The 11,607-nt window shown below is 26.8% G+C and overlaps 1 pseudogene; it reads right to left on the bottom strand.

The window, feature by feature from the left end:
• Nucleotides 1-901: 901 nt before the first annotated feature.
• On the bottom strand, nucleotides 902-1,963 carry LOC121130558 (tyrosine-protein phosphatase non-receptor type 1 pseudogene; annotated as a pseudogene).
• Nucleotides 1,964-11,607: the final 9,644 nt, after the last annotated feature.

Genomic DNA, 11,607 nt, shown 5'->3' with positions numbered 1-11,607 from the left:
TAGGGATAGTTTTTTTGCATTATTTGTATGAATATGATAGAAAACAATAGGCTCCTATTGGTTAGAAAATCAAAAAGAAACCAATTTTTAGATCAAAGAAGGAAGGAGATAGAGTTGCTTCGGTTTAAAGGCTCAGTCGGAGTACAATCAAAGGATTTAATAGGATGAACGACTATTCATTATTTTGGTTAAAGTACAGAGTGGTAACCAACCTTGGGTAGTTTAAATGATAGAACATCGGAGGAGAGAAGATCTTTCTTTTGTCAAGAATAATGGAGACATACCAACATTTTTTGTTTGAGTGTACTCATATAATGGACCAAGTGATTTTTTTTTTTTTCAAATGAAAGTTGAGTCTTGAGCATACAGATTTTTTAATTTTTATACCGGTCCATATCAAGTGGAAAAAAATTAGAAATAAAAGTTTTGATATATAAATCAAGGTAGAAAAAAATCAAAAAAGAAAACAATGATACACACCATACATTCATTCATAAAAACAGGCTTCCTCATCATCAAAATTAAATACCGAGTCCAAACATTTAAAATATTTAAAATTGGAATAATGTTTCACAATGATATACACTAAACATATACTTTTCTTAAAAGCTAGAATGACAATTAAATGTTTTTAAATAGTTTTTTCATGATTAATATGAATTGAATTGAATAAAAAAATTTATTTTGATAAAAAAGAAAAGGGTTTTTTAAATAAACTTTTTCTCAAATAATCAAAAATAGATTTATACATTAAAAAAGGATATTAATACGTCCAAAAAAAATACAAGTTCATATTTTGTTGTTCAATATTATTATGGAGGGAAATTGATCCATTCTGTCAAATCCTTGAAATACGGAAAGCAAAATCTTGTTATCTCATCCATACTAATTCATCAATGCTTCATTCTTTATCTTCTATATCTTTACTTTCCTTGCTGGTGGACTCTTCAGCGCTAGATGAATTTATTTCCAGGTTTTTTTTCTGAGACTTTGTACTCTTTTTGATATATATATTGTAAGGCCAAGGCCTTTTAAAAACATCTGAAGAATTGGGATCATCGGGCTGTGGAGTTGATTTTATCACATCATCAAGAAAATCCTGTGGTAGGTTATTAAATCTTTTTCCTCCAGATACAATAGCAAGATAGCTAAATTTTAATTCCCTCCATGTTTGTACAAGTCCCATTCGATATGTGCGTAGGTCTAACAAAATTTCTTTTAATATAACGGACGAGGGCCCTTCCTTGTCAATTAAGACTAAGGAAGTATCAACAAGGCAAAAGATGCCTGATCTTCCAATACCAGCAGAGCAATGGACTACAGGAGGTCCAACATCTTCTTCTAAACTACCTGTTTCTCGAACTGCCTGTAAAAAATTAAGAAAATCATCCGGACAGCGTGGTACTCCTAAAATTGGCCATCTTATAAATTGAAAATGTAGAACAATCCTTTCTTCATTGGAAGCAAGATTTGTTAGCCGTAAATTAGTGAGGATGTAGTCGATGCATGACTCAGATTGAATATTATCAACTTGGATTTGAACATCTTTACAAATGAATGGATCTCCGTAATGTGGCGGCCAATATTGTTCACACTTTTTAACACCCTTCTCCATCAATTTATTCAGCATAAGAATCGCTTTGCTCTTTTCATTCCACACCATGGACCAAAAGTGTCCAATTGTAGTACACAAAGGTCCTTGAGTAAGGATATACCGTCGTTTCGCCCTTTCATTCTCTACTAATGATGCGTTGATATAATCATTTTGTCCATTTTGGACAGGAAGAACCACTCGGCTGTGATCGTAGGGGTGTATATTGTCATAGCGGTTCAAGCAGAAATTATCCGAGGCCCAGGCATTCAATGTTGTAAATTGTTTGTTTTGTTGAGACGTGTTGTAAATTTCCCGATAGGTCTCGTTCCAAGAGTTGGTCTCCATTATCTCACGTATTTCTTTTTCCATCCTTGAGCACTCAGACATATATTCTTTTACCTAAATATCTCATCATCCTCAGATTCTTCAAAGCCACATGCAGGTCATAATGAACGTATCTTTTTCGTAATCTATCATTCAAAATCACAAAGTCTATAGGAAATTTGGACACCTTACTATGTTTGTAAATTTACAAAAATGAGAATGATGTTTAAACTAATGCAACCTGCAATATTTATACCCTTTTAATTCAAATGTAGAAGAGAAGAGAAAAAAAGGAAAAGAGAAAGAAAGGGGAAGATAAGAGAAAAAAAAGAAGAAACTTATTTTTAGGTAAAGATGTTGTTTTATCATTTTCTTTCCCTAAAAAATTAATTATTTTAAAAGAGCTTAAAAATAAAACAAAATTAATATTTAAAATTAAATTCTGGAATTTTTTTCCAAAAAATTTAAATTTTTTTATAAAAAGATGTATATTAAAGAGTTTCTTCAAAAAAAAAAAAAAAATTTATAAGAAATTAATTTTTGTAAATTTTTTACAAAAATTTTATATTTTTAAAATTTTTTCCGAAAATTAATTAATTTTAAGTTTTTTCAAAATATTAAAATTCTTCAAAATTTTTAATTTTTTAAATTTGATTCCAGAAAATTCTATATTTTAAATTTTTTTTGTTAATTTTCAGAAAAAAATGAATATTGAAAATATGTATTTCTTAATTAGCTTTAAATCTAGAAAAAAAAAAATGACAAATTAATGTTTACTTTTTTTAAACAAATTAATTATTTGTGAACAATAATTAGACATTCGAAACTTTTTTGAAAAATGCTAAAGATTTTAAATTTTTTTGTAAGTTTTAATTCCTAAAATCATTTTCCAATAATTTCATTTAATAACTAAATTTTTCAAATTTCTTTCCGAAAAAAATAAATACTTAGAATTTAATTTTTCAAATTTTTTCCTACAAAATATAATTTTTCTTAAGTCTAGGGGTTTGGAAACTTTTTCAAGTTTTATACTTTTTTATTAATAACTTTAGATTTTGAAATTTTTATACAAAAAATTGAATAATTAACTTTTTTTCAAAATAATTCAATTTTTTTTAAACAGTGGTTTTTTTAAACTTCAAAATACAAGGTTTTGAAAAATGCTAAGGATTTTAAAATAATTTTGTTAAAATAGTATTTTTTTGTTCACATTTTTAGAATTTGAAATTTTTACACTTATAATTGAATATTTGTTATTTTAGCATAAAAATTTAATTTTAGCATAAACGTTGTTTCAAAACATTTAATATATTATCTATATTTTTGAAAACTTTTCCGAAATTTTTTAATTTTTTGGAGTTTTTTTTTTAAACTTTTTTCAAAAAAATACACTTTTTTGGAGAAGGTTGTGGATTATATATTTTTTTGTCAGAAATTTTACTTTTGTGTGAGTAGCTTAGATTTTTAAATTTTTATAAAAAATATTTATTAATAGAAACTTTTTTGAAAAATTTTTCTAAATTTTGAAAATATATTTTTTTTTCTGTTATAAATATTTAATTTCATTTTGATTGTTATTTTTTTGCAAAATATTTTTTTTTTTGTGAGCAGCAGTAAATTTATATAATTTTTTTCCAAAAAGTTCAATATTTAAAATTTTTACCAACAAATTTAAATTTACATTTTATTTTCTGAAACTTTTTCTCAAAATATTTAAATTATTATAATAACTGTATTTTTGAAAAATTTGGGATTTTTATTTGAAGAATGCTTGAATTTTAAAACTTTTTTCCAAAAATACAATTTTTGAAAGAATGCTGAATATTTTAGAATTTTTTGTCAAATTTTTATTTTTTTGCTGTTACTTTTAGTTTTTAAGTTTTTTTTTTTTACAAAATACTGAATATTTGAAATTTTTCTAAGAGGGAGTGGATTTTTGAATTTTTTTCTCCAAAAATTCAACATTTGAAATTTAATTTTGAAATTTTTTCCCCAAAAAATTTAATTATTTTACATTTCTGGATTTTTGAAAACTTTTGTGTCAAAAAATTTAATAAATTCTCTTATTTATTGAATAGCTGAGGATTTTTTAAATTACTTCCGTAAAAATATTAATATTTTTAAGTTTAATTGTTTTAAATTTTTTACTAAAAATGTTTTTTCATTGAACAATTCCTGATTTCCTTAAATTTTTTGATGAATAAGTTACTAAAATTTTTTGTCTGAAATTTTATTTTTTGTAAGTAGTTTTATTTCTTGAAATTTTGATACAAAATATTGTATTTTTGAAATTATTTATTAAAAGTAGTGTATATTTTTAAAAAAATTCAAAAAATGTATTATTTGAATTTTTTTTACAAATAACATCAATATTTGAAATTTAATTTCGGAAATTTTTTCCCAAAATATTTAATTTTTCAGAATAACAGTATTTTTGAAAACTTTTTCCTCAAATTTGTAATTTTTTTTTTTGTTGAATAGCTGATGATTTTTGAAATTGCTTCCATAAAAAAATTATTATTTAATATTCAATTTTTCTAAGTTTGTTCTAAGAAACTTAATTTTTAGTGAACAGCGCTTCATTTTTGAAACTTTTATACAAAAAATACAATATTCGAAATTTAATTTTGTAAATGTTTTCCCAAAATATTTTATTTTTTAGAATAACTGTACTTTTGAAAACTTTAGTCTAAAAATTTTTTTAATTTGTTTTATTTATGGATTTCGAAATTTCTTGCATAAAAAAATGAACATATAGAATTTAATTTTTCAATCTTTTTCGAAAAAAATAAATCTTTTCTGAACAAAGCTTTGGATTTTAGTATTATTTTATCAAAAACATTATCAAAACATATACTTTTTTTTTTTTTTCTAGATTTATGAAGATATTTTAACTTTCTTTTTCAAAATAATGAATATTTAAAATTTATTTCTTAAATAATCTTAAGTTTTGAAATTTCAATCAAAAAGATTGAATAATTGAAATTTTATTATAATTTTTTTTTTTTTTTAATTTTAAATTTTTATACAAAAATATTTTAAAACCAAGACTACCCAGGGAGCTATCTAAAAAGTGGTTGAAAAGAGCCTTGTAAGGGCGGAGAGACCACTTTTGAAACCAGCATGGAAAGAAATCCATTTCCTCCGTTGCGAGACTAATTAGGACCCTTTTTAAACACTTTTTGCCTTCCTACCCCTTCGACTATACCATTAGTGTGTATATCGAAGAAAAGGCCTGCCATCAAAAAACTTGTTGCCTCAAGTCCACTGTCAGCAAATAATAGGACGTCATGACCGATGACTACATCTGTATTGGGTGCTAAGGGTTTCCTCCACCATTGCCGCTATGAGTGGCTAGATTAATGATTAAGAGAGCTCAGATATACATCTCTTTATAGTGTTAATTTTATTGAAATTGCATATATTGTTAATTAATATGTTATATCTTATTGTAGTTTAAAATCCAATGGTTTTAAATTTTAATGTACTACTCTGTACAGTGACTATTTAAATAACTATTGCCATCTTTTGGTCAGGACAAGCACTTCTGGCATACCTCTTATGGTACAAAAGTCATCTTGAATAAATACTGAGAAAAGGAGAATCAAAATGGCAGGATTCAAAAAATGGACTTTGATAAATTTTGATGTCTCAGATGTACTGAATGATTTGCCCTTTCCCTAACATCAAAATTTGACCTAAGTTGAAGTAATATTTGTTGAACAAAAAGAAAGAATCTTGTTTTATATTTCATATAGCAAGGAAATAGATATTCAAGGAGCATATCTTAGAAGGTGTAAATCATTAAAAACAAGGTTCACAATATTGTTGACTGATACTAAATAAAATATATAAATTACATTTTTTACTAAAACATCTTACTTGGGAAGGTACCAAAGCCAACAAACTCCTCAATTGGATAAAGCACGATTTTGGATTTACATATATATTAAAAAGGTAAATTCATGCTGTGTGCAACTATGGGATTTTTCTATTGAAAAAACACAGTTTGGTCAATAGAAAAGTAAAAACGGATGGTCGGAGTTCTCTTTTTTCTTTTTTGTCCATTCTTTAATAGGTCATCGAGTTATTAATAAATGCCTCTAAAGTAACCATTTCTGTCTATTTTTTTAATGTAATTAATAAAGAAAAAAAACAATTAAAAAAAGCTATGTAAGAACTGCAACCACTTGAAAACCACTAGACCAATAAGGACACAACATTGTTTGTATGTAATATGCATGAATTTATGAATATATACCTAGCTAAAAGATGAAACTCTCAATAGTTTTTAGCATGATAATTTGGTAAATACAAGCCAATATAGAGAGTCCATAAGTGTTCCTTAACAAATGGATATTTATACAAATATATTAGTTTTCATACATTTTCAATTTCATATATTTAAAAAGTAATTAAAATAAGTTAAAGTTATTTCAATTTTTCCATTTTTTTTATATAATATTACATCTTACCATAGGAATAACTGTCTTGATACATGTGAAATAAAACTACAAAAAAGGTCTTCTTGATGTTTCCGAAAAAAACATTTACCTAAGCAACATTTATGTGTTTTTTTTTTTTTAATAATCCAAATTTGGATGAGCAGTAGAATTGGACTCTCTCTCTCGACGACACTCCAACCACAATAGTAAAGCACGTTGAGGTTAGGGAATGGGCAAGGCTACTTATAAGAATAAGACACCTTGAAAATTTGAAGACTATTTAGGGCGAGAGCAGCTTAGCTGTCATGCCGTTTGATTGCACTATCTGTGAGCAGTACATGCTCATGAAGGAAATAAACACAAACCCCATTTCTTATTTTGTAATAATGAATTTTACTGGGAATGAATTTTATAGGAATGAAATTACTAGGAATGAGAAGACCGAGAATAAAATTACCCATCACTTATAACGTGTCAGATAAATTAACAAAGCTATTCCGGCAATTTTTTTCATTCTCAACCTACCTGATTGTCCCTTTACTTAGAGGGTGCGGGTGCTATTTAACAACCAACACAAAAAAAAATTCAAAATACATTTTCTCCTGAACTGTTCACCTGATTTTAATAAAAACCAATACCAAATTAAATCAAAATAAAAAAAAAAAATTTTGTATTTAATATAATCTCCTCGGAAATAGTACTTAATGATAGTCTCATTTTGTAGATTTTAGAATTTATCCCGGATCCTGGACATCAGCTTGAACTTCATGATGTAGGAGGACTTCAGTGTATGGAACGTTTAAGAGAGCAAGATAAAAAAGACATTACACACAAATGTGCAAGAGCTCAAGGCTAGCATCAAGAAGCAATGGGTAACCAAGTCCACTGATTATATTGTGGCAAATTTCTCCAAGTTCAACCTTCTGTGGAGGCGGTGATTGAGGCTGGAGATGACCATATTGAATCATTCTTGCCAAAATTGATTGCTAAAAGTTTTTTTATCATAACATTTTTAAGAATACTTTTTATTATAAAAGCAATTAAGATTTTAGTTTTGCTTCTTGATTAGGGAAAATTTCACTGTTGCACTCCATATATTATTTTTGAACTTTTTTTTGATACAAAAGAGGGGGAGAGATTTATATCTCTATCCAATATTAACGATGCCCTCTTTTGACATTCTCGTGTGAAGGAGGTCCTAGATTCTTCAATGTTTTGTTCCCTACTCTGCCATCTTTCAGAATAGAAAATAATATATTTAAACTAATGAAAAAAAGTATGTTTTGACTATAAAGATACCTTTTGACCCATAATTACTTATATTAATAAAATAACGTTCAAATATTTTGAAATTTTGAAAATCCACAGCTATTCACAAAAAAAATTCAAAAACACATGACTAATTGGTTCAAATAATTAAACTTTTAGGAAAAAAAGTCTACAAAATCCACAGCTCTTCACCAAAAATTAAATTTTTGGGGAAAAAATAAAATATGTTATATATTTTAGGAAAAATAACTCAAAAATTTCCGGCTGTTCTCAAAAAAATTTCAAAAGTAAACGGTGCAAAGTATAATTTTTTCCAAAAAAAATTCAAATATTAGATCTGTTACTTTGGAGAAAAATTACAAAAATACATAATTATTAACAGAAAATTAAATTATTTTTGATATATTAAATTTTTCTAAAAAAAAAAATTGAAATATCAAATTTTCTAGTATAAATAAAAAATCCTACATTTAGGGCGGTGAGACTATTTATATATATATATATATTTTCATAACTTAGAAAAGTAATAAATAGTGAAATACCAGAAATGAATAAGAATTTGTATTGCAAATTAAAAATTATTTTCTGATCCCAATTTGGATCCTAGAACAAACAACCGATTTCGATTAATCACCCCATCACTACTCTAGACAAATACTTATATGTAAATCTACATTACTAATTTATATAATTAATTTGAATGGAGTCTTTTGCCAAAAGAGGAGGAGGAGGTGGAACATGTGGACCTAAAGAGAGAGACCGAAAAAAAGAGTATTAGTAGTTGTTGCTAGTGTTAGGTCGGTTCTTATTTATATGTTTGTGAAAGTTCCTATTGGTCCTTAGGGCCGTCAGTTCCAAAAATTGGTACTTATGACTGTCCATCGTTGGAACTGGTACTTGGAATTTGCATAAAAATATCGATTTTTTATTAAGGCAAATAAGATATATGAAATATGTATTGAGACAAACACCATGCAAAAAAATATTTTTTTGCACGATAATAAAATAGTGTTTTATGATATAAAGGAATAATTAAAAAGAGGAAAAGCACCCTTATTGATCTGACGAGGGATTGATTTTACATTTTTTAAGGACCAACTAGTGGGACAGGAATGAATTGTGGTCCTCGTACCAAATAAGGACCCAACAACACTAGTTGTCACACATTAGACGCCTACCATATTTTACTATTTAAATATAAAAAGTGCTCATGGCTTCATTTTTGCGAAAAATATATTTCAATATCATTAAAAAAAATGATTATTTCTTCTATTGACGTCTTTATGTATTGGGTGTACATTTAATCCTGATTATTCAGAATTATACTCAAATAAACTTTCCAAAAAATATTATTTTTTAATTTATTTTTCAAAAAAATTAATTTTTCTGTGAATAACTATGGGTTATTGATATTTTTCCCCAAAATATTTAGTATTTTATTTTTTTTTTAAATTTAATACCTGGATTTACTTAAAAAAAAAATTTCCATTGGATATTTCATTTATTTCCAAACAATTTATTATTTTGTGAAATATTATAAAAAAAATATTTCCAAAAATATTTTTTGTTTGAAAAAAATAAATTGAAAATTTAAAATTATTTTAAAAAATTGAAAAATTCAATTTTTTGCATTTTTTTTCAAAAATTCATAGCTAACTGCAAAAAAATAAATTTGTTTTGGAAAAATTGGAATCAGTAGTAAAAATATTTACTAGAACTGCATTGAAATCGGCATCGGTACTATTTTTGAAAATATTCCATCACTAATTTATACATTGCAAAGAGATAAGTATGAAAAAACTATTTAATGCATCTAAATTTTGTCAGAATAAAATGTACTCCCGGTATTTTTAATCATTTAAAAGATCAATGATTTTGTATGAAGAGATCTCATTTTTTATATTAAATTTAAGTATGACGTGCAAAAATAGATTATTTGATTTGCAAACTTTTCAAAACAACTTTTATATTTTGAGTACTTACTTTTACATATTTAAGCTCTACAACAATTGAAAGTAACAATATGAATAACACCCACTGGCTCATTTTTTATGTAGTTACATATTGCAGATTCGACCCAACCCAAAGTTGATTATCATTTTTTTGTTAAGAACAGGAAATAGTATGTACAGAATGTTTAAATAACAAATCAATGTATGTATTTAGACACAAACAAAAATAGTTATTGGGTGGATATATAAATATAAAAAACTTGAATGAGATGTAAGCCATACAAAATGTATAGGTAGAACAAAGCCTAATGGTTGTATTTTTGCGTTTCGAGGTTTATTCCTAAGCATTGGAATTATATTTAATTGTTTTACCTTAGCATTACATATCTAAGCTATCAATTTCACTTTGGTCTATACAAAAAGTTACATTTTATGTTTTTATTTGAGTTGAAGGAACTTTAGTTTATGTGATTTCTTCCGTTAATATTTTTTGAAGCATATATTGCCCCGAAAAACATACAATACATTATTTAAATTTGATTTAAATAATACAGTTTGACAGGCAATAGTATAGGGTTACTTTAAGTATGGAAATAATGAAAAGTTGTGAATTAAAAACGAAAATACACACATTTGATCCAACCCTACCCTAATAATACAACTCAATATGACATAAATATATTTTGGTAGATACAAGGCGTTGCATTTAAATTTATGGGATAATCCAATATAGCCAAGAATGTAAACTATTGTTTAGTGCCTTCAACTGATTTATAAGACTTAATTTGACCAGAGGATTGCCAAGTAAAATATATCAATTTATATATTCTTTTTTCATGACGATGAATTTTGATAGTTTTGAGTGCAAGTTGATGCTTCACAATTTTGATTTACCTTTCACGTTAAATCATCCATATAATAAAATCTTACATACTTTGTCCCAACGCTCTCATATACATTTAGGAGTATGTCTTGTACGGACTCTTTTTATTGTAATGACTAATAGACAGACTTGGACATTAAGGGTCAATGAGTATCCTTCATCCGTTCTTTATATGTTTGAGAGCTAGAGATCTGAAGGGATAAAATCTTAAAACTGCGTTAATTAGTACAAATATCACTTTATAAACAATATAATATATTTTCTGAAGGAAAAAACCCTTACGATCTAACCCTTTATTCCTTGAAACCTACATCTGATAACATGATTTACGAAATTTCATTATGGGGCTGTGAAGCTTGCAGAACCAGGAACCATTTATAAAAAAGTATACATCATTGCTAGATCTGTCAGTATCTTGGGATAAAAAAAATACTGTGTTCAATGGAAGTAACGATAGGAAGTTCACCTCTCAGTTACAGGTATCGAATGATATTGTCCGCAAGATTCTATTTTTTGCGGGAGGGCTGGTTTGGCCTTGTACATTTATGACACACTTTAAGTTTAATATAACATCATGGTTTTGTTTAGTATTGCGGGCAGCCTTATTTAAGTTCAGATCAGTCTCAGTCCAGTATCCTTCAGTTCTACAAATCAGTCTTCCAAAAAACTTATAAAGTTCGGTCCTCACTGATATCATGCAACTTTAGTTCTCCCTTGTTTAATCAATTCTACAACTGAAAGTGATAAAGACCGTTCCCGAAATACAGATAGGAGTCGTACTAGATCCAATGTATCTGTTTACCTAAAAAAAAAAACTCAACTATTGATATGCCTAGAGTTGTAGATAATATCAACTAATAAGAGTACCAGACTTTTTTTAGTTGACAGTCTGAAGAGTGCAATTGATTTTCTACAGCTGTTAACATTATTCTTTAATTTTCAAGGGGGAAACATCTAACTACAGGGTTTTCCAAAAATAGGTGTCACATTGATATTCAAATAATAAAGGGATTTTTTAAGATAAATGATCGGATGTTTATTTCAATGTAAAGAGAAAGGTATGCCATTAATAATGGAAAACAATATCCGCCAAATGACCACCACAGCTACGCTTACAGGACCGAGTACTTTTTATAAAAT

Source organism: Lepeophtheirus salmonis, chromosome Z (genome assembly GCF_016086655.4).
Source record: "Lepeophtheirus salmonis chromosome Z, UVic_Lsal_1.4, whole genome shotgun sequence".
Taxonomy (NCBI): Eukaryota; Metazoa; Arthropoda; class Copepoda; order Siphonostomatoida; family Caligidae; genus Lepeophtheirus; species Lepeophtheirus salmonis.
Note: the sequence above shows the minus strand (reverse complement) of the source record. Positions and strands in the feature narration are given on the sequence as shown.